At 36.2% G+C, this 20,621-nt stretch overlaps 1 protein-coding gene across 1 annotated transcript in view; it reads left to right on the top strand.

Moving 5' to 3' along the window:
• Nucleotides 1–20,621, top strand: part of LOC125263978 (receptor-type tyrosine-protein phosphatase delta) — a 600,442-nt gene that overhangs the window by 286,824 nt on the left and 292,997 nt on the right. Inside the window, exon 6 of the mRNA XM_048183181.1 lies at nucleotides 18,537–18,585. The gene's annotated coding sequence lies outside the window, so the exon portion shown is untranslated. The remainder of the gene's footprint in view (nucleotides 1–18,536; nucleotides 18,586–20,621) is intronic.

The raw sequence follows: 20,621 nt of genomic DNA, 5'->3' as shown, positions 1-20,621 counted from the left end.
AGTTTTGAAAAAGAACATATGTGAATTGCATTGTCACTTTTAAACAAAGACTCAACTAGAATTGATCCCGTACTCAGCAAACGCGCAGGTGATCAGTAGTGATGTGCTTCAGACAGTCCAAACTGCATTTAAAGAACTGGCTGTGTAAAAGCATTCATATTTCATATTTGTCTCGCTTTTAAACTTGAGCTCATGAATACATATTACAGGATATGGAAAATTCAACTCAGCAAAGTCCAGTGCGTAATATTGCCGTTTCTTATCAAAGGCGTCTGGAAGCCTAAATTATTGTCATCAAAGTGAAGCGGTTTTGGGCACCTCCAGCGCTGAGAGCTAAACGCTTTTACACAAACCCCATTAGAGGCTCATTGTGCGCAGATAGCAGCTCCCAGTCGGAGGAAAACACGCTGCAAGTCCTTGCTGCTGGCTGGCTCTTTCTTTCACAAACGTGACACCTCTTATTAAAGTGATAAATGGCCTCTACCGATGGGCAGATTTCAGGTGTCAAGAGTTGCGCGGCATTCTGGCCCAACCGTTCCGGGCCGAACTGGAACTGTGTGACAGGAAAAAAAAAAAAGCTGATAGAAGCGCTTTCGCTTTTTCTATCCGTCTGTCTTGCTGTCTGTCTATCTTTCTAAAGCTCTTAAAGTGCTACTTCAGTTCTTTATTTACAGTTTCCAGTGAAGGAAAAATGTTTACCTGAGGTTCATGTCACATTGAGACTCAGAAGTGAAGAATTAGTCTCCAAGCTGACTGAACTCGACGTGCTTGTGCTCCTCCTGCAGTTTGTGAGACAGATCGATACAAGTGTTTGGGGTGATATGTCACTGTCACTCTGGGAATTGTGGGTAAACTTCCAGGTCTCTCTTCAGAGGACTGGACATGTATCTCGGCATACAGATGGACCGTCACTAGAGAGCCAAAGCAGCTGAAGAACTGAGATTGTAACCTTCATTACTGTATGCTTTTCGGGCAAATTCACTGGACAGTCGCGCGCTACTTTTGCATACGCTACTTATTGCAAATGTTTATTTCAGTTAAAGGTGCAATATGTAAGAATTTTGCAGTAAAATTCCAAAAACCACTAGGCCAGTGTTATATATTTTGTTCACTTGAGTACTTACGATATCCCAAATGTTTCTAACTATTTGTAAATCGTGAGAAAGTTGCAATTTTAACCAAGTCTCCGGAATGTGTGAGTCGCCGCCTGTCAATTGCGTCATACCCACGTTAACCCTCGGTCTGCCTCGGTTTCCAGTTTTATTTTGTAGAAACCATAGAAAACAAAGATGCTTTAATATATTACATGTTAATATATTTACATGTACAAGGGAACAACTGTTTTGATATATTTATAGGCAGAAAACAAATTGTTGTTATATAGCTCAACACGTTTAGTCTTATTGTTTAAATCTAATTTTCTTGATTTTTTTTTTTTTTTTGTGAGTACCATGTTTTACCATGCCTCAAAGAAAAACACTATTTTGTCAATAGCTAACATAGCATAATCAGATGCAGCTTTATTTTTAGTAACAGTAATACAGAATTTTATCCATCATACAATATGTTTTAAAATTAATTGCATGCCATTTATCAACACAAGCCATCCAACATTTAATATGATATTCTAAAATCGATCTATCTTACTGCAGTGTGTCTCAAACAAGTGTCTCACAGCAGCCGCCGAGCGAACGCACAGAGTAACGTTATAACATAATTTTCAACACTTTCAAATGTATCTAATATGATAAACAGAGTTGTGTTACCTCCTACTCATGACCGGAAAAGCGGAAGCGGCGCTGGCGACTGTGGCATAATAAAGTTCTGTGAGGCGTGTGTTGCGCAATCACTCCAGTGGCCTCGTTGAGCTCCCACAAAACTCGGTCCTGCTCTGCTTCATACTACATTAACGTTAATAATCACATCCATGAACATGATTTCTTCCTGAATCCTATCCCTATTGCTTTGCACCATCTGTTGAAGTTAAGACCGCATGTCCTAAGATTCTGCGCTCAAACTTGGCGTCATCAAGCTATGCCTTTGTTTTGAATAGGCCTCTAGTGGACAGAAATCCTACATACTGCACCTTTAATGTTTATTTTATTACATGTAACAAAACATTTTTTTTTTTTGATGAACAGTGGGTGGTTTAACTGTTCAAGACAAACATGAGACTAGTGAACAACCATCACAATTAAAAAAAAAAAAAAAAAAAAAAAAAATTGCTAGACTAGCTGGCATGACCTTAATGACTAATGTCACATGGAAACCGGACCCTTCAGAGATTCTGTTAGCATAATCATATTATTGTTCAGTAATAATTTGTAGATAATTAGCATGGCTTGATTAAAATGAAGCTGTTCTCTCTCAGCTGTGTTTCACCTCACATTAAATCATTCTCTAATTCTTCTCTTTTCCTGCATCTGATGCCCTGCTACCCGAGGCAGAGACGTCCTCAAACAGCCTTTTAATGTGTGTGTGCTCTTAAAGACATTTACCTTTGCTGCTCATCCAATCTGCTTATTCAAACATCATTATCACTGTTAATATCTGATTTGCACAAGAGCAATCTCCTGATCTCCATCTATTTACAGTCGTTCAGTTAGATTTCTGTTAGGTCAATTTTATTTTTCTCTTAAACAGTGTTTCTCTTTCCCTCTGGCTGAAGATCTCTGAAATCACTGAGGCAGGGAAAGAAAAAAAAACACACACACACACACACACACACACACACACACACGCATACACAAAAACATGTTTGTTTTGCTATTATGGTAGGGCTTTAAAGTGACTTCTAATGTTTTATCTTGAGCTAATAATATTTTCTAAGCCCTAAAACCTCATACACACTGCATTTCAGCATTTTTTAAATTTTCAATAGGATGCTATGTAGTATGTTTATTAAGCTGGTTTCCTCATAGGAATGTTGGCTGCTCCTCATAATGTAGTTAATTTCAGGTTTTACTGTCATTGTGAAGAAGACATTTGGCCAATAGAGGTAAAACCTGATCCCCATACAGAATTTGCTGCTATTGTCAATGCATGTTATAGTTCATGCTGCATTAAAGTCGGCATGAAATGGAAGTTGAGATCATCTTTTCTTCCCTACTGTGACATACATCTGAGTGAAACGGCTTCTGGAACAAGAAAAAAGTGTAGGGAGGGACTTGATTTCCGTGAGGAATTGATTGGATGGTTGTGGTTTGCTATTGGTGGATCTCATGTGAGTGACAGGTTGTCCCGCCCTCACGCCATCAGGAAAGAGATGTCACTGTAAGAGGGAGGGGAAGATATTTTGATTAAAGATTGTGAGGCACATGAATATAAAAAAAATGATGTGCAGAGATAAATCATTTATAATAAATATTACAACATTCCATTAAAAATGCATATTAAATGTTCTTTCTTTTGAATAACGTGCACTGATTAATCATTTGCAGTACGACAAGGCCATGTATTTACAGAGTCAATTCGGATTTTGGATGTCAATTTATTTATTGTAGTTGTTGTCTTCTGTTCCATTGTCTACATACCTATATTATTTGTGGCATTAAGAACATAAAATGACTCTAATATAATACAATTCAGCACATAATTACATTTCTTAACTGAAAAGGAGTGTCCCAAGGGAACGTTCTCAGAACTTTGGCTAAAATTTTGGCAAGGTTCTCTTATCTGGTCTTTAAGAATGTCATTATTTATACATTTTCCAAGGAAGGTTTTTTTTTTTTTTTCTTGAAACATTTTAGATGGAAATTCCTCTATTTATTTATTTATTTAAAAAAAAAGGTTCTCTGAATACTCTGAAACATTTCCATGTTTGCAAAATGATAAAATGGAACGTTCCGTTAACGTTTGCAAAAAAACCTTTAAATATTTAAAAAACTGGATGTTCTAAAAAACTGGAAGTTTTTATAACAGTAGCTAAATATTCTCAGAACATATTTTTAACACAGAAGGGATAGAAGAGATGGCAATGAAGATGTCAGATTAACAGACTGAGAACATTATCTTTTTAGATAAAAAATCATGTGGACAAAATGTTTATAATCACAATAATATCATATGATGGCTTAAGACCCATGATAATATATCGTGATAATATGATTTTCACCTACAGTATACTGCCTTCTACATATTGTATGCTGCATTATGGAATTAAGTACATAAAAAGATTGTAAAGCTTGATGTGGCACACACACACACACACACACACACACACACAAGCGGCATGTTAATTTCAGAGCCCAGGAAACATTTGGACAAATCCAGCTCCCAGCTAAATGTGTTGATCTGCCAAAGCTCTGAGAGCATCTCTGGAGCTCCTCCAGCTTCCTCTGGTTGCGCGGGCGCAGGAATATTACATCGTTTGATTTGTTTACTGGAACTGCCACCGGAGTTGATCATTGCAGTAAAACGCTTTAAAAGAGCCGTGATTTGTAATGTCCGGTCGGCGTAAACACACGCAACTCTGGTTTTTCGGTCTGGTGCTGACTGCGTCACCCACAATACCTTGTGATTGTGAAATGCCGCAGCAATGTGGCTTTCGGTCTAATTTATTCATCCACTTTCTACGGAAGCCATTTTTCCCCGGCAGAGAGAGACTGAGCGTAATTATCCTAATTAGTGCTAATTAAACATGGCTGAGCCCATTTTTATAATGAGCCCCTTATGGAGAGCTCAGAGGAGGAGGGTCTCCAGTCGCCGCCTCCCTTTGTTGCCACAGTAACCGTTTCCGTAGCGACCCGCTCTTGACAGTGATGGGAAATGAAGAGGGGTTAATTTCCCAGTGAAGGGGCACAAATTAAAGCTGAAATGAAAGAGAAAGTCAAACGCCTCCTGTTTGCAAATGAACTTCTGTCAGACACTGGCAAAAAAATATACAAAATAATGAACAGATCCACTATCAAACACAGTTTCAAATCAGTTTGTCATCATCACAAACCAACCCTAGTGACAAAAAAAAAAAAGAAGAAAAAAAAAAAGGATACTTTAGCATACTTTATAAAGAGTATTTGTAACAGAATAATATGCTTGAAAAGAACATAGGCTTGACCGTTGATCTGCATGAAATGTTTTTAGAGACATGATAATGGCAATGAATGAAAATGTATTATAGTTTAAATTTATACGAAATTAGATGAACTTTAATGTTTTTTGACCAAGTTAATATTACTCCTACTGTCTTTCAAATATGGCTGAATATAAACAAATATCCAGTTAAATTTAATTTATTAATTTGATGCAAACTGATTTTTTGTTTGTTTTTTATCTTTGTTTTAGTTTTCATTTAAAATTTTCATAAGACCAATACCAGATTGATCCCGAGGCAAACTCTAACCTAACCTAAGTCATTTTAAATTTCGGCATTTTATGATTCATGCAATCAGAAAAACTTGCAAATAGTAGCCTATAGACATTTTGTAGCCCACCCCTCTTCAGCACTGTGCTCGTTGTTATCCGTCTTCTAGTTTGTTTTTCCACTGGTCTCATGGAAAGATGTACCTGTGGGAACGTTTCCACGAGTCGCAAAAATACGGTAGACCTGGTACAGTTGGTACACTTTTTGCTTTTTCCATTACCACGCCAAAACTAGGGACTGAAAAGAAGTGGTTTTTCATATGACATTTCCTTTACTCCTTCTACTAAAATATTAATAATTATTAAAATCCATAAGTAGGTCATTTTTGTCAAAATTAGCTCATAAACACAAGAAGCTTTTTTGTTCTAATTGTACCCATGTTGGGCGCAGTTTGAACAGTACCCGAGTACAGTTTAGACACCCATCCGAAATGCTGTAAAGCTGCCTAACCAATTTACTGCAAATGTAAAATACCTTTAACAATGAGAATTCAACCGTTTTTATTTCCATTTAGTATTTTATTTGATTATTTGTTTAGTTAAAAGTAGTTAATTTGTAAAACATTGAACAGTAATGGCAAACAGTGATACAATATTTAATTTCAGTTCATCATTTTAATATTAACAGTTGAAAAGTTGAGTAACAGTCAAAAACATTGAACAGTTGCAGACAGCAATAATAAAACAGATGGAATCTATTAACTTGTGATCTTACATCGTGCAACTAAACTGCATTTGCCGCAATAGGATTCTATAGTGCGGGTACATTTGATACATTGTGTCTCAACTGTACCCCACTGACCACCTCGAACATTTCTCAGATTTTACGATGACCTTGCATGACACAAAGTCATGCAATAATATGTCAGTGTTTAGAGCACAGATTAAGGTTTACGAAAATGTAAGTTAACTTAAACAGTCTTGTAAGGATGAAAAGCTATTCAACGTGGAAGGGACGTGGTGAAGTGAAAAAATTATCTTAGAAAAAAAAAAAAAAAAAACTTTCGCCGATATCTTTGGACTGGAGAAGCGCATGCACTTCAAATTTCCTACGATCAAAGAGGACGCTGATACGCATGTGCGAAGCAAATATCACAGATCAGACTTGTTGCGTACTCAAGTTATTTAAGGTGTTTCAACTGTACCCCTGTACCAACTGTACCTGGTCTATCCCCAATGCATACATATCACTGCAGTTTCCAACAGAAATGAACACTAGAGGGAGTAAAACACCAAGCGCTTTTAATCGTTTTCATAAACAGTTATGATTACAGGGTCAGATTATGGATTAATAAAGACTTGTTTTTACCTCTCCTTGCACAATATTATGTTATGACTTCAAAACTTTTTTTTACCAAAGTGCACGATTTGCAAACAAATATATTTTGTTATATATTTATATATTTTTAGTTCCATATGTTTCGCTTTTCTGACATAACAAGCTTGCTCGGTAGCTCAGCTGATACAGAGATGGACTTAGGATGAGGACAAATCCGGGGAAAAACAAGTCACGGTAAAAGAGCTCAAAGATGAGAGTACCCGAGTCAAAACAAGCTAAAATGGCACGATTATGGATGCTTTTTATGTCACATTTGCTTTTGTTAAAGGTGCCCTAGAGTCAAAAATTGAATCTCAACATAACACCGACTGTTACGTAACAGTCGGGATCATTAATATGTACACCCCCAATATTTGCATATGCCAGCCCATGTTCAAGGCATTAGACAAGGGCAGCCAGTATTAACGTCTGGATCTGTGCACAGCTGCATGTTGCTAATGTACTGTTAAATGTGGTTAAAGTTACCATCGTTTATTACTGTATTTGCGGAGACAAGAGCCGTCGCTATTTTCATTTTTAAACACTTGCAGTCTGTATAATGCATAAACACATCTTCATTCTTTATAAATCTCTCCAACAGTGTGCAATGTTAGCTTTAGCCATGGAGCACTATCAAACTCATTCAGAATCAAATGTAAACATCCAAATAAATACTATACTTACATGATCCGAAGCATGCATGCAGCATGCAAGACGAACATCTTGTAAAGATCCATTTGAGGGTTATATTAGCTGTGTGAACTTTGTTTATGCACTGTATTATAGTCGAGAGCAGGGAGCACGAGATTTAAAGGGGCCGCAGCCTGAATCGGTGCATAGTTAATGATGCCCAAAAATAGGCAGTTAAAAAAATTAATAAAAAAAAAAAAATTAAGGGTTATTTTGAGCTGAAACTTCACAGACACATTCAGGGGACACCTTAGACTAATATTACATCTTGTGAAAGAACGTTCTAGGGCACCTTTAACACTATCGGGTAGGTTTAGGTGTAGTGTTGGTGGTACGTTATTTTAAAAAAAATAATGGAGTACTACACTTCACCGGACAAACTTTCAAATCAGAACTGCGGTGATTCGTATAAAAACCAATGTACCATATTCGTGTTTATCTGTTCTGGCAAAAAATAAATAAATAAACATGCTTTTAGCGCCACTCAGTGGACATTTCACACTAAAACTGCAGTGATATGTACTTATTGGTATGTATTTTGCGACTCGCGAAAACGTTCCCACAGGTACGTTTTTCTAATGAGACCAGGCTCGATCTTATGGATGTCTGAATGAACCACTCATTCTAAAATCTTCCCATTCTGCTGACATTTGTTATAACTTTTGTTAACTCTAAAGTGAGTAAATCCACTTCACTAGCTAATTACTCTTCAACAGCGATGCCATAGAAATACAGAGCTATGTTCAAACAGCGTGCAAATGTCATTGGTAATTGCAACAACGGGGGTAGATTTGAATGTATAAAACTGACATTTAACAGCAGAATGTACCTCTCAAAGTAATAATAATAATAATAATAATAATAATAGTAATATTATTATTAAAACTTTAAGCAATAATCACACAATGGTTCTTCTATTTTAACCTTAACAGTAAACGTTTGCATTGTGTCTGCCAAAAATAAAAGGAATTGATTATATTTTAAAATTTGAATAAATTGTTAATGTTTTATGCTTTAATTTGATTACCAGCATTTTGACATCTGTACACCGAACACAGAATTTCTGAAAAATCTTATAGGGCCCTATTATTGTTCAAAAATGTAATAAATTGTTTAATTGATTACATTAAAATATTAGTTTGATTAGAGATGCTTTTTGATTATTAAAATTTAGTTAAACCATTAAAATGGAATACAGAAATATTAAAATGAAAATCAAAAAAATAGAAATAAATAAATAGAATTTGGTAAAAAAAAGAAAAGAAAATGAAATTAAAGTCATGTCTCTGATCTTCTGATCTGTAGATATCCCCCTTCTTCAATGTGCATATGTGGAGTTTTTTTTAACCTGTTTTATCGCCCAGCAGGTAAAAACTATGCACTCGATCGCAACGAGGCAACTGACACACTGCGTATGTGCTGAAGTTTTGTTCCAAATAGATGTATTGCATTGAACTTACTTGCAGTTTAAGATACATTCAAGAATTGGATTGGATTCATTCACATTAATGAGAATCAGTGCATGTAAACATACAAAGTGACTAAAATAATTGGTCACATATTTAAGGAAATTGGCTTATATGTGAACAATGAACCTTTTGACATGAATTTAATTGAACATCAATATGTTTGTTTTTGCTCTACTGTTGTGCCAAATTTTATGGCCTATAGGTGGACATTCAGCACAATGATGTTTGGATGCTGACAATCTGTGTTTTAAAGTTTATTTTCTTTAGCAACAGTTTTTACTCAATATAGTGCTTGTTCTTTGTATATTGTATGTGAATATAATAGTAATAATAATGATAATAATACATGTTGCAATCATGACCATACGTGTCCACTGGTGCAGAATGGCTGGAGCTGAGTCGACATTTTCAGTAAATTCTCTATAAAAGCTGAGTGACACGCTGCTGCAGGGAATTGTGGGATTCCCAGCGGGGAGCACATGACTGCTGAACCTGATGCAAATGAAGTGCAGACAGTGACGTCTGTCATGAGCATTCAGTGCTGGATTTAGTGCTCAGATCACATCGTTGTATGTTACTTCATTTAATGCAGGTTTCAAATGCAGTTTGGACTGTAGACTGTTGCTGGACAATTAAAAGTGTATTAAATTGGCACATTGGGCTGTTGAGAAGAAAGCTGTAATTATGCACAAATATATGGTTAGGTTTAGGGCGCAAATATAAATTTGAAAATATAATTTAATTAATTATAATTAAATACATAATGTCTAAACTTGTTTAGACATGCAATATTATAACTATTTTTATGATTATAGGAATATCAATGCCTTTTGAGTCATTCTATTCACTCCAGATCTTTATATTTGAAAGTAGTGGGTTCACTGCCCATGTTGGTAAGTTGGCGTCAGCCTAAAAAAAAAAATAATAATAATAATAATAATAATAATTTAGCATATATATATATATATATATATATATATATATATATATATATATATATATATATATATATATATATATATATTGGATTATTTTTTAATTTAAAGCTGCAGTCCATAACTTTTTTTGGGTTAAAAATGATCCAAAATCAATTTTTGAGCAAGTACATAACCAGCCAGTGTTCAAAACTCATTATCTTAGCTTGATTCACAACGGTAAGCTTGTAATATTGTTTTATAATAAGAGCGACATGGTGGATTTCCACAGGAAATTTGAGCATGCAGCAGTTCCTCTGTGTGTCATTACGTCACGTCCGTAAACAGAAAGGAAGGAGTCCAGGCTAATCGGTTTTATCACGTGAGGATGCTGCTGGTAGTGGATAATTTATAGCCTCTTCTCACAGCAGCAGAAATAATTAAACTTATCATTTTGATGGCAGATTGTAATCCAGAAAGATCCAAATGACAATCATTAGTGACAACTGGAGATTCACCCGTAGTCAAAAAGCAAAAGACTTCGGACTGTGGAGTGGCTACAGAAATTGAAATCTACAGGTAACGCTAATATACACATAGTCATAGTAGTGCTAATGTTGTTAACTAACGATTTGAGAACAAAGTATAACAGTAATAAAAATTTGCATGGTTTGGCGTGATCCGAGCTAAGCGATCGTTCGATTTAATCATCATTGGCAGCGCGATTTATTGTAGGCCTAATGCTTTTTTTCCTCAGTTGGTCAGAACATAAGTGGCAGACATGTTACTTACTTGTTCAGATGATATTTTCCAGTGAAAATTCTTATATTGGTCATTAGGTGTGTGACGAGACCAGTATCTCACGAGACGAGACGAGACTCGAGATTGAGTTCACGAGACGAGACAAGATGGCGAAATACATGACTAGAAAAAATATTCTGCAGGTGTATTTGAAATGTTTTAACTAATCATTTTGTAATGAATGTCATTTCAGTTCTACTTTCTGAGACTGAATTATCATATGCAGTAAAAGACAACAATACTCAAGTAATGTAAAAGGTTTTGCCACTAACTCAACTGACTGACTTCCCTCCTGTATGATTTCAGTCTCTTCAGATCTTACTGTACATGAATTATAAGCTTCTACAGCTTTTGACCTCCTAACTGAACTCCTCTCCACAATCTGATCACAGAAATAAAAACAGTATAAATAAAAATGGTAACACTTTACAATAAGGTCTCATTTATTAACATTAATGTATTAACCAACATCAACTAACAACAAGCAATATATTTGCTACAGTATTTATTAATCTTTGTTAGTTGATAAAAATAGTCATTCATTGTTAGTTCATGATAGTTCACAGTGCATTAACTAATGTTAACAAATGAAACCTTATTGTTTGTACTAGTAAATAATAAGAAGAGAAAACTGTTATTCATTTTTATGGTAACACTTTACAATAAGTGCAACCATAATCGCACTCTCTCAATATTCAAAGATCAAATAAGACCACATTTTTCTTTGATACAGAGCTGAGAGATGGTTACAACTACACTGCCCAGCCTAAAATAGCTTTCATATTGAGAGATATCTGTATTCATCAGTGAGCCGCTTTCAAAATGCGGGGTATTGAAATCACGTTTGAATGCGCGCGCGTGTTTACTTTCACTTTTAAACGGTCGCGCGTACTCTGTAAATATGGAGCGGCGGCGACCGTTATCCAACTGAATTAAATGTTTTTTTTTTTATTTAAATACAAAGCAAAACGACAGTGGAGGCATAATGTAAACGTAGCGGTGGCATATTCTTTCCTAATCATCCTAACACTCTGTCATGGCAACATCACGAGACTACATTTCGCCTCGACGAGAAATCTCATCACAGTTTAGTCTGTGTGAGATCTCGTCACACCCCTATTGGTCATACTTTCAAGTAGGGGTGTAACGATATATCGCAGTACGATATTTCGTGATGCAAAAATGTTACGATGTGTATCGTAGAGTGATGGCGATACTTTTACGATATGACGGCAGTCTAATCTTATTGGTTGAGCTGCCAACGTGAACTACTCTGCAACATGGAGGTGGCAGTAAGAGAAGCCGGCTTTTCACCGCATATTAAGGGTGTGTCTCAATCAGCTCTCTAGTTCAGTAGGTGTTTTGCGCACACATTGAATCTTGCAAGCAGGTTTAAACGTTTCTCACGTCAGTTTCTTGCTTGGTCGCGTGAGAAAAGTCGTGGCTTTCTTTCACCGCAGTGCCACAGCAAAAGCTGTGCTCACAGAAAAGCAAAAGATGCTTGCAATGCTTTGCTTTAAGAAGTTCTGTGGGGCCGTTCACATATTGCGTCTTTTCCGCGTGCAAGTCAGTTATTTCAAATGTAGCCACGCGGCAGGCGCGCTCATAATGGAAGCGACACGGTCGCGACGCGCATGCGGTGCATTTTCCATGCGCATCGAGAGGAAAAATTCTCAACTTTTCAGAATGCCGCAAGAGCACCGCAGGCCATGTGACAAGAACCAATCGATCAGCAAACAAAACATCGAAAGCTCAGCTGAACAGCTGATCATAGCTCTACAGGGTGGTTTTTATATCTTATCTCCATAAATATATCTAGTAGTAAAGGTAATGCAAGGGCTAGAAATCAATTTATCCTTTGCTGAAACTTGGTGAGCGCAGTTCATGGTTTCATAGCAACGACAGACGCCACGGGAGCGCAATCGCTTTGGAAAGAAGCGGTGCGGCCACGCCTTCCACGCGTTTTTAGATGCAATATGTGAACGGTCCATTAGGATTCTTAATTCTAAGTTCATATGTTAAATTGAACTTTTTTTTTTTTTTTCAGTGACAGACAGACCTATTCAGCTGTTAATTTGAGTACAGAAGGGTTTTTTTAAACCTTGAAATGTGATCTTGTATGTACAACAAGGAAAACTAGATAAAAAAGTTTGAGGACAAACTTTAAGTTGGCTTGAAAAAGCCGGTCCAGAAAGTTTGAAGTAGTTTTAAAAGTGTGAAGTTTGAGAGTTTTCAGTTTAAAAGTTTAAGTTTTAGTTTAGTAGTTAGATTTAACATTAGGCTAATCACTATTAGCATGTAGCTATTCACTGCTAGCATGTGTAGCATGTTGGAAGTCCAGATTGCTAGCATGAGTCAAAAGAGCCAACCGCCATATCTCTACGATGTTCTTATGCAGAGATATAGATTTTGCAAAACGGTTGCTAGGGTACTCTGTTTGGTTGCTAGGGAGTGGCTAGGCAGCTACCAGTGATGATACTCCAAAGGCTGCTTGACAATATAAACCAACCCCCATGTCTTTATGATGTTCTGATGCAGAGATATAGAATTTGCAAAACGGTTGCTAGGGTACTCTATTTGGTTGCTAGGGAGTGGCTTTGCAGCTACCAATGATGATACTCCAAAGGCTGCTTGACAATATAAACCAACCCCCATGTCTGTACGATGTTCTGATGCAGAGATATAGATTTTGCAAAACGGTTGCCAGGGTACTCTGTTTGGTTGCTAGGGAGTGGCTTGGCAGCTACCAGTGATGATACTCCAAAGGCTGCTTGACAATATAAACCAACCCCCATGTCTGTACGATGTTCTGATGCAGAGATATAGATTTTGCAAAACGGTTGCTAGGGTACTCTGTTTGGTTGCTAGGGAGTGGCTAGGCAGCTACCAGTGATGATACTCCAAAGGCTGCTTGACAATATAAACCAACCCCCATGTCTTTATGATGTTCTGATGCAGAGATATAGAATTTGCAAAACGGTTGCTAGGGTACTCTATTTGGTTGCTAGGGAGTGGCTTTGCAGCTACCAATGATGATACTCCAAAGGCTGCTTGACAATATAAACCAACCCCCATGTCTGTACGATGTTCTGATGCAGAGATATAGATTTTGCAAAACGGTTGCCAGGGTACTCTGTTTGGTTGCTAGGGAGTGGCTTGGCAGCTACCAGTGATGATACTCCAAAGGCTGCTTGACAATATAAACCAACCCCCATGTCTGTACGATGTTCTGATGCAGAGATATAGATTTTGCAAAACGGTTGCTAGGGTACTCTGTTTAGTTGCTAGGGAGTGGCATGGCAGCTACCAATGATGATACTCCAAAGGCTGCTTGACAATATAAAATAACCCCCATGTTTGTACGATGTTCTGATGCAGAGATATAGATCTTGCAAAACGGTTGCTAGGGTACTCTGTTTAGTTGCTAGGGAGTGGCTTGGCAGCTACCAATGATGATACTCCAAAGGCTGCTTGACAATATAAAATAACCCCCATGTTTGTACGATGTTCTGATGCAGAGATATAGATCTTGCAAAACGGTTGCTAGGGTACTCTGTTTGGTTGCTAGGGAGTGGCTTGGCAACTACCAATGATGATACTCCAAAGGCTGCTTGACAATATAAAACAACCCCCATGTCTGTACGATGTTCTGATTCAGAGATATAGATCTTGCAAAACGGTTGCTAGGGTACTCTGTTTGGTTGCTAGGGAGTGGCTTGGCAGCTACCAATGATGATACTCCAAAGGCTGCTTGACAATACAAACCAACCCCCATGTCTGTACGATGTTCTGATGCAGAGATATAGATTTTCCAATATGGTTGCTAGGGTACTCTGTTTGGTTGCTAGGGAGTGACTTGGCAGCTACCAGTGATGATAGATAGATAGATAGATAGATAGACAGATAGATAGATAGATGGATGAGTTTGAATGAGTTAGATAGATAGATAGATAGATAGATAGATAGATAGATAGATAGATAGATAGATAGATAGATAGATAGATAGATAGATAGATAGATAGATAGATGAGTTTCAATGAGTTAGATAGATAGATAGATAGATAGAGTTTGAATGAGATAGATAGATAGATGAGTTTGAATGAGTTAGATAGATAGATAGATGAGTTTGAATGAGTTAGATAGATAGATAGATAGATAGATAGATAGATGAGTTTGAATGAGATAGATAGATAGATAAATGAGTTTGAATGAGATAGATAGATAGATAGAGTTTGAATGAGATAGATAGATAGATGAGTTTGAATGAGTTAGATAGATAGATGAGTTTGAATGAGTTAGATAGATAGATAGATAGATAGATAGATGAGTTTGAATGAGATAGATAGATAGATAAATGAGTTTGAATGAGATAGATAGATAGATAGATGAGTTTGAATGAGTTAGATAGATAGATAGATAGATGAGTTTGAATGAGTTAGATAGATAGATAGATAGATAGATAGATAGATAGATAGATGAGTTTGAATGAGATAGATAGATAAATGAGTTTGAATGAGTTAGATAGATAGATAGATAGATAGATAGATGAGTTTGAATGAGATAGATAGATAGATAAATGAGTTTGAATGAGATAGATAGATAGATAGATAGATGAGTTTGAATGAGTTAGATAGATAGATAGATAGATGAGTTTGAATGAGATAGATAAATGAGTTTGAATGAGTTAGATAGATAGATAGATAGATAGATAGATGAGTTTGAATGAGTTAGATAGATAGATAGATAGATGAGTTTGAATGAGTTAGATAGATAGATAGATAGATAGATATTTAGTTTGATAGATTTAGTTTGATAGATAGATAGATAGATAGATAGATATTTAGTTTGATAGATAGATAGATAATGAGTTTATGAGTTTGAATGAGTTTCAATGGATTAGAAATAGTACATAGAATGGCACTTGAGTCTAATTGAGTTTGAGTCTAATGTGCTTCCATAGTTTAAATTTGAATTTTGACAGTTGGAATTTGAATGTCTCAGATCATTTGCCAAGGCATTCCGATCAATGAAAGTCAATGGGAGTTTTCCAAGTTTTGATCAGCTTTTTTAGGAAAACCGTAAGTCGGATCAGTCTGAAAAGATATAGCAACACTAAGTCAGAACAGTCTGAAGGTCTAGTCCTGAGTTTGGTGGTTGTAGCTTGAACAGTCTAGGAGGAGATAGCATGTTAGAAATTTAGTCTAAGAAGAATAATAATAATAATAATAATAAGTAATAATAATAAGCTTAAGACGTAGATCAGTAAGTTGGCTTTTTCAAGCCAACTTAATTATGGAAATTTGTTAATGTTTTTTAAATATATCTTATTTGAATTTCAGTTTCATTTTGTTCAAAATATCGTGATACATATCGTATCGTGAACTCTGTATCGAGATATGTACCGTATCGTGAAAATGGGGCATCCAACAGAAAGGCTTTCTATTTATTTTGGATGCCTGAGAGGTTGAGCCACAGTTGCTTCTCCATGGCAATCAAGCAGCCATTGAATGGTGATGCGCGGGCTGTCTGCTTAGTGGGACCGTAGGCTAAATCCATGCCCTGACAGAGTTCCCTCACTGACTGAGGGTCTATTCCCTCGCCAGAATCCAGGTCTTTCAGCAGGTCAGCCTGATATGCCTGCAAGACCACTATGGTGTGCAGGGACACACCAGCTTGACCCGCTACCTCATATGCTTTACCCATGAGACCAGATGTCACTTTACAGGGCCTCGAGAGAAAAGTGGGCCTCTTTAGTGTTGATGCCAGTGCAGGGGAAAGATGGCTAACTAGCATCTTTTTAACCCATGGTATCCGCAAATACCCATGCTGCTTAAACCCCACAATAGCCAAATAATTTTTCCATTGCAGAATTATGGACATAAGCCAAATATGGGAAGCCCCAGGAACTTGACACTTCAATGTGGAGATCCGAGAAGAACGACAGATATCTGTGGGACTCCACAGACATCTTACCATTAGTAAGGAAGTGCTCATCAAAAATCTCCCCTCCTACTTCCTTTTCTCATCTGGCCATTCTAAACTAAATTTATCGACTGCATGAGTGACTACCATGAGCAGCTCCTCATATGCCCACGATTGAGAAGACTGCTGGGAGTAAGTACCTGGGGCATCCACGTCGTTCGCATCCAACCAGTTTGATTCCCACCAGAAAATTCTGAATTATAAATTGTGATCGTCATCCCACATTAAATAACAAGGGCATGGCGGAACACACTATTTGTACTGTTTGCTGGATGCTATTTCACTCATACATACAAACAAGGTAGACAAACAATATATTTTCTTTCTCAGACACAAAAATTCAAACGTGATTTCCTGAAGACAACTTATGACATTTATGTTGGGCATCTATTTATGGCCAATGAAGTTGCCGTGTTTCCAAATGTGCTTCAGACACCGGCTCATGCGGAAGGGTTCCCATAGCTTCAATGCTATGATGCAGCGTCAAGTTCCCTTGAAAGGGAACTGCATTTTCTAAACTTTATTTCTGGTTAAAAAAAAAAAAAAAAAAAAAAAAAAAGAAGAAATGGGCTCACAAGTACAAGTACAGACCCTTCACATAGATCAGTAATCAGAATTAGCTAAATGTAATTATTTTAACAAAATAAGAGGGATAAAACATCTGTTATGTGAAATGGCTTATTTAGGGCAGCACTAAATATGATGCCTCTTATTTTGATGAGTTTATTAACATTTTTGCAGATACAACAAGGTGTTTGTGAACAAAATTTTTACCAGATTCCCCAATTCACAATCCACCACAAATGTTTTCATCTGAGATATTTATATTCTGTATATGTGTATTTTTTATAACCATGCATGTACAGGTTTAACCTACATTATGGACCCAAAATCAGCCTTTTTAATGTTCAAAACCTGACTTCACGAGCACATCCTAACTTAGGATTCCTAAGTGTCCTTGATGTTTGTTGATAATGGAAATTAAATTAAAAAGTTCAAATATACAAAAAACTGAAGCCAGAGTTTCATTTGACATAAACCTTTAATCTTGATGTTCTTGTTGGAGCTGTGGATTAGTTTTAGGGACAGGCACACAGAGAGATCTGACAATGTAATTTCTATCCATGAAAAAATGTGTCTCTATTAATCCTAAATTTACACGTTTTGAGGTTTGACGGTCACATTTTGTGTTCCTCCAAGCATATAATCAACATTTCTAATGAAAAATAACAATGTTACGGCGCAATTATCCCAAAATGTCAGAGTCGCTTTTCAATACAACTGCTGCCAAATGAAATTCAAATGAGTCGTCATTATGCACATTTTTATTTCTACAAGATACAGATGAAACATCATAACAATTATATATCTGACTGTCATATCAGTGATTAAAGGGGTAGTTTACCAAAAATTAAGATTCTGTCATCAATTTTCAAATGAGGGTGCTCACATGATGCCGTTGCTCTTTTCTATACAAAAACAGATCAACGTGACCATGACTCACAGAGCTTTTTTTTTTTTTTTGAGTTTAACAGTCATTGCCACTTAGATCTATTTTTGGTATCTGCTGCAGCATGAATATTTACAATGTAAATAATATTTATATTATAAATAGAAATGCATATTTATAAATTATGTTATAAATTATGCTGAGAATTCAGATAAATTACATTTTAAAATATATTCACACAGAAAACAGTTATTTTAAATTGTAATAATATTTCACAATAGTTCTGTTTTTTTTTTACTGTATTTTGATCAAATAAATGCAGTCTTGATGAGCAGAAGAGACTTTCAAAAACATTAGTGTGCAATATTGAACCTCATAAAATAAATACATAATAAAAATTTCATAAATCTCTCTCTTTCACACATTTTAAAGAATCATATTTAAGTTTAATCAGCATGACTGATTGTATTTTATTTGTATTTTGTATAAGTTTAGTCAGGGTGACTGATTTTCATATAGCTTCTCATATGAAATATTTGTGTTTTGTGCAGGTCTCTGGAGGGAAAATGTTCCACTGACTTTCAGTTCTGCAACCTCAAAGTAAGATCAACCAACACACACACACACACACTGCAAGAGCAGCTCTGAGAAACCTGAAGATATATGTGAATCAGAGTTTGGGGCTAATGGCCATTGGTTGGTTAATAAGTGATAGTTGGTTTGGATGTGATAACATTAGTGACAGATAAAGATGAATATGTCTGTTTGTCTCTGCTGAAGTCACCCTGCCTCATCAGGCTTTGATGAAGCTGTGAATATGGATCTCCTAATGCTCGTCTGATTGGCAAGTGTGACCCGTGCTTGTGATCATTGGTGTTTGTTTGCATCAGTTTGTTGATCTGTGTGTCAACACACTGACTTACCGAGGATATCGTTTAAACCCCACAGAGACGATCATCTACGCTGATTTGTCACACACTTGACTGCTGAATTTGTCTCTATAATGTGCTGTTGTTTCTTGTGTTCAGTCTTGAAGTCTTGCAGATGTTACAGAGATATCACTGATAAACGATCATATACATTCATTTGCCACCATGTCTGAGATGAACAATAGATCCGGTTCTTCAGGATGTGTGTCATCTGAACAGATCTGCATCCACTCATCTTTAATCGAGTCTAACCTTCGCTCTTTCCCAGATCGTTCAGTGGCTTATATCAGGTCCTCTACTCACTGCTGTTCTTGATATTCAATTTAACCTGGTTTTTAAGTTGAACTGTTTTATCTTTTTTCAACATTCCTGTCTGATGTCTTTGACATCACAGTCTGTAGTGAAAATTTGAGACTGTTGGGAAATTCCAAGCAGTGTTTTTGCTCCCTTGAAGATCACTCCAGGAAGGAGATGCCATTTGTAGGAGCTTTCCAAATGAAAGTGAACAATTGAATCCCTTCACGAAGGACCCTTCCACAAGTCCGTTAGCGAATACGATGCTCACTTCAAGGAAGTCATTATAAAATGTATAATTTTAAAGATCTGTGAACCAGGATATTTGATCATGATGTCACCACCAGTAAATACTCAACAGATTAACCCTGGTATTTCTATTGGCTTTTTCTGCCATAATGACTGAATTATAAACACACAGTTACAGCAGCCATAGAAAAACTAGTGTTTAAAAGTCAAGGGTCAAGAGCTCAACCAAAACAACACTGATCACCATAATGGTAACTATAAACTTTATTATTTTCAATAAATCATCAACAACTAACTCTCTGTTAATTCTCAATAAGAACTTATTTAGACTTACGACAGAAATAAAGTAAACTGGTTTGTAATAACTGAAGCTGATAATGCTGTTGTTGTTGTTTATCCTTCCTCTGCTAAGATCTTGAGAGATCTGTTAGTGTTTATTGTTTTCTAAATAACCTCTAGTTACCTCTACTGAGTGGTAGTAAGTTTTATCACCTCAAAAATTATGAGCTAATTTACTTGCTACATTTATGGCAAACGGTTTCCTCATTTTCTAAGTAAACTCAACTATTATACATTTACAGAGATTGTTGTAAAATTAATTAACTAATTAATAATAATATTTCGTAATTGATTTTACAGTACAATGGTATTACAATATTGATTGTTAGTTTGCAATATTAATTTTTATGGCTGTCTTAATTTCTTCATTTTCAAATGTTAATTCATTGAGCTTTTAGTTTGGTTGATAAGATTTGGACATGTTTTGTTCAGAAATGAACGTTAAAGTGATTCAAACTCAAAGCAGATGCAGATGCAGATAAAGCTGTTCACATGTAAATGAACACAGTGACACACTTCCGTCTGAAACACACAGCGCATGTATTTTTTTTATTTAATCAGAACATTTTCCATTTAATAATCGCACATTATAGTCATATTGTGAGTTTTGGTTTAATTCTGATTAATAATTGCTTCATCACGACCCTCATCACAGAACATTTTCAACCATGTATTGAACAAAACTGGTGATGGTTTAAAACCACATGAATTTAAAAACACACGTGAAACATACTTTGCACATGGGAAACATGTTTCTCATGTGATCAACATATGTGGAAAACATGGACAATTCATGTGGTTTTTCTGTAAGAGAAGCACTGAGTA

Source organism: Megalobrama amblycephala, linkage group LG3 (assembly GCF_018812025.1).
Source record: "Megalobrama amblycephala isolate DHTTF-2021 linkage group LG3, ASM1881202v1, whole genome shotgun sequence".
NCBI classification, from domain to species: domain Eukaryota; kingdom Metazoa; phylum Chordata; class Actinopteri; order Cypriniformes; family Xenocyprididae; genus Megalobrama; species Megalobrama amblycephala.
This window is presented reverse-complemented; position numbering and strand designations above follow the sequence as displayed.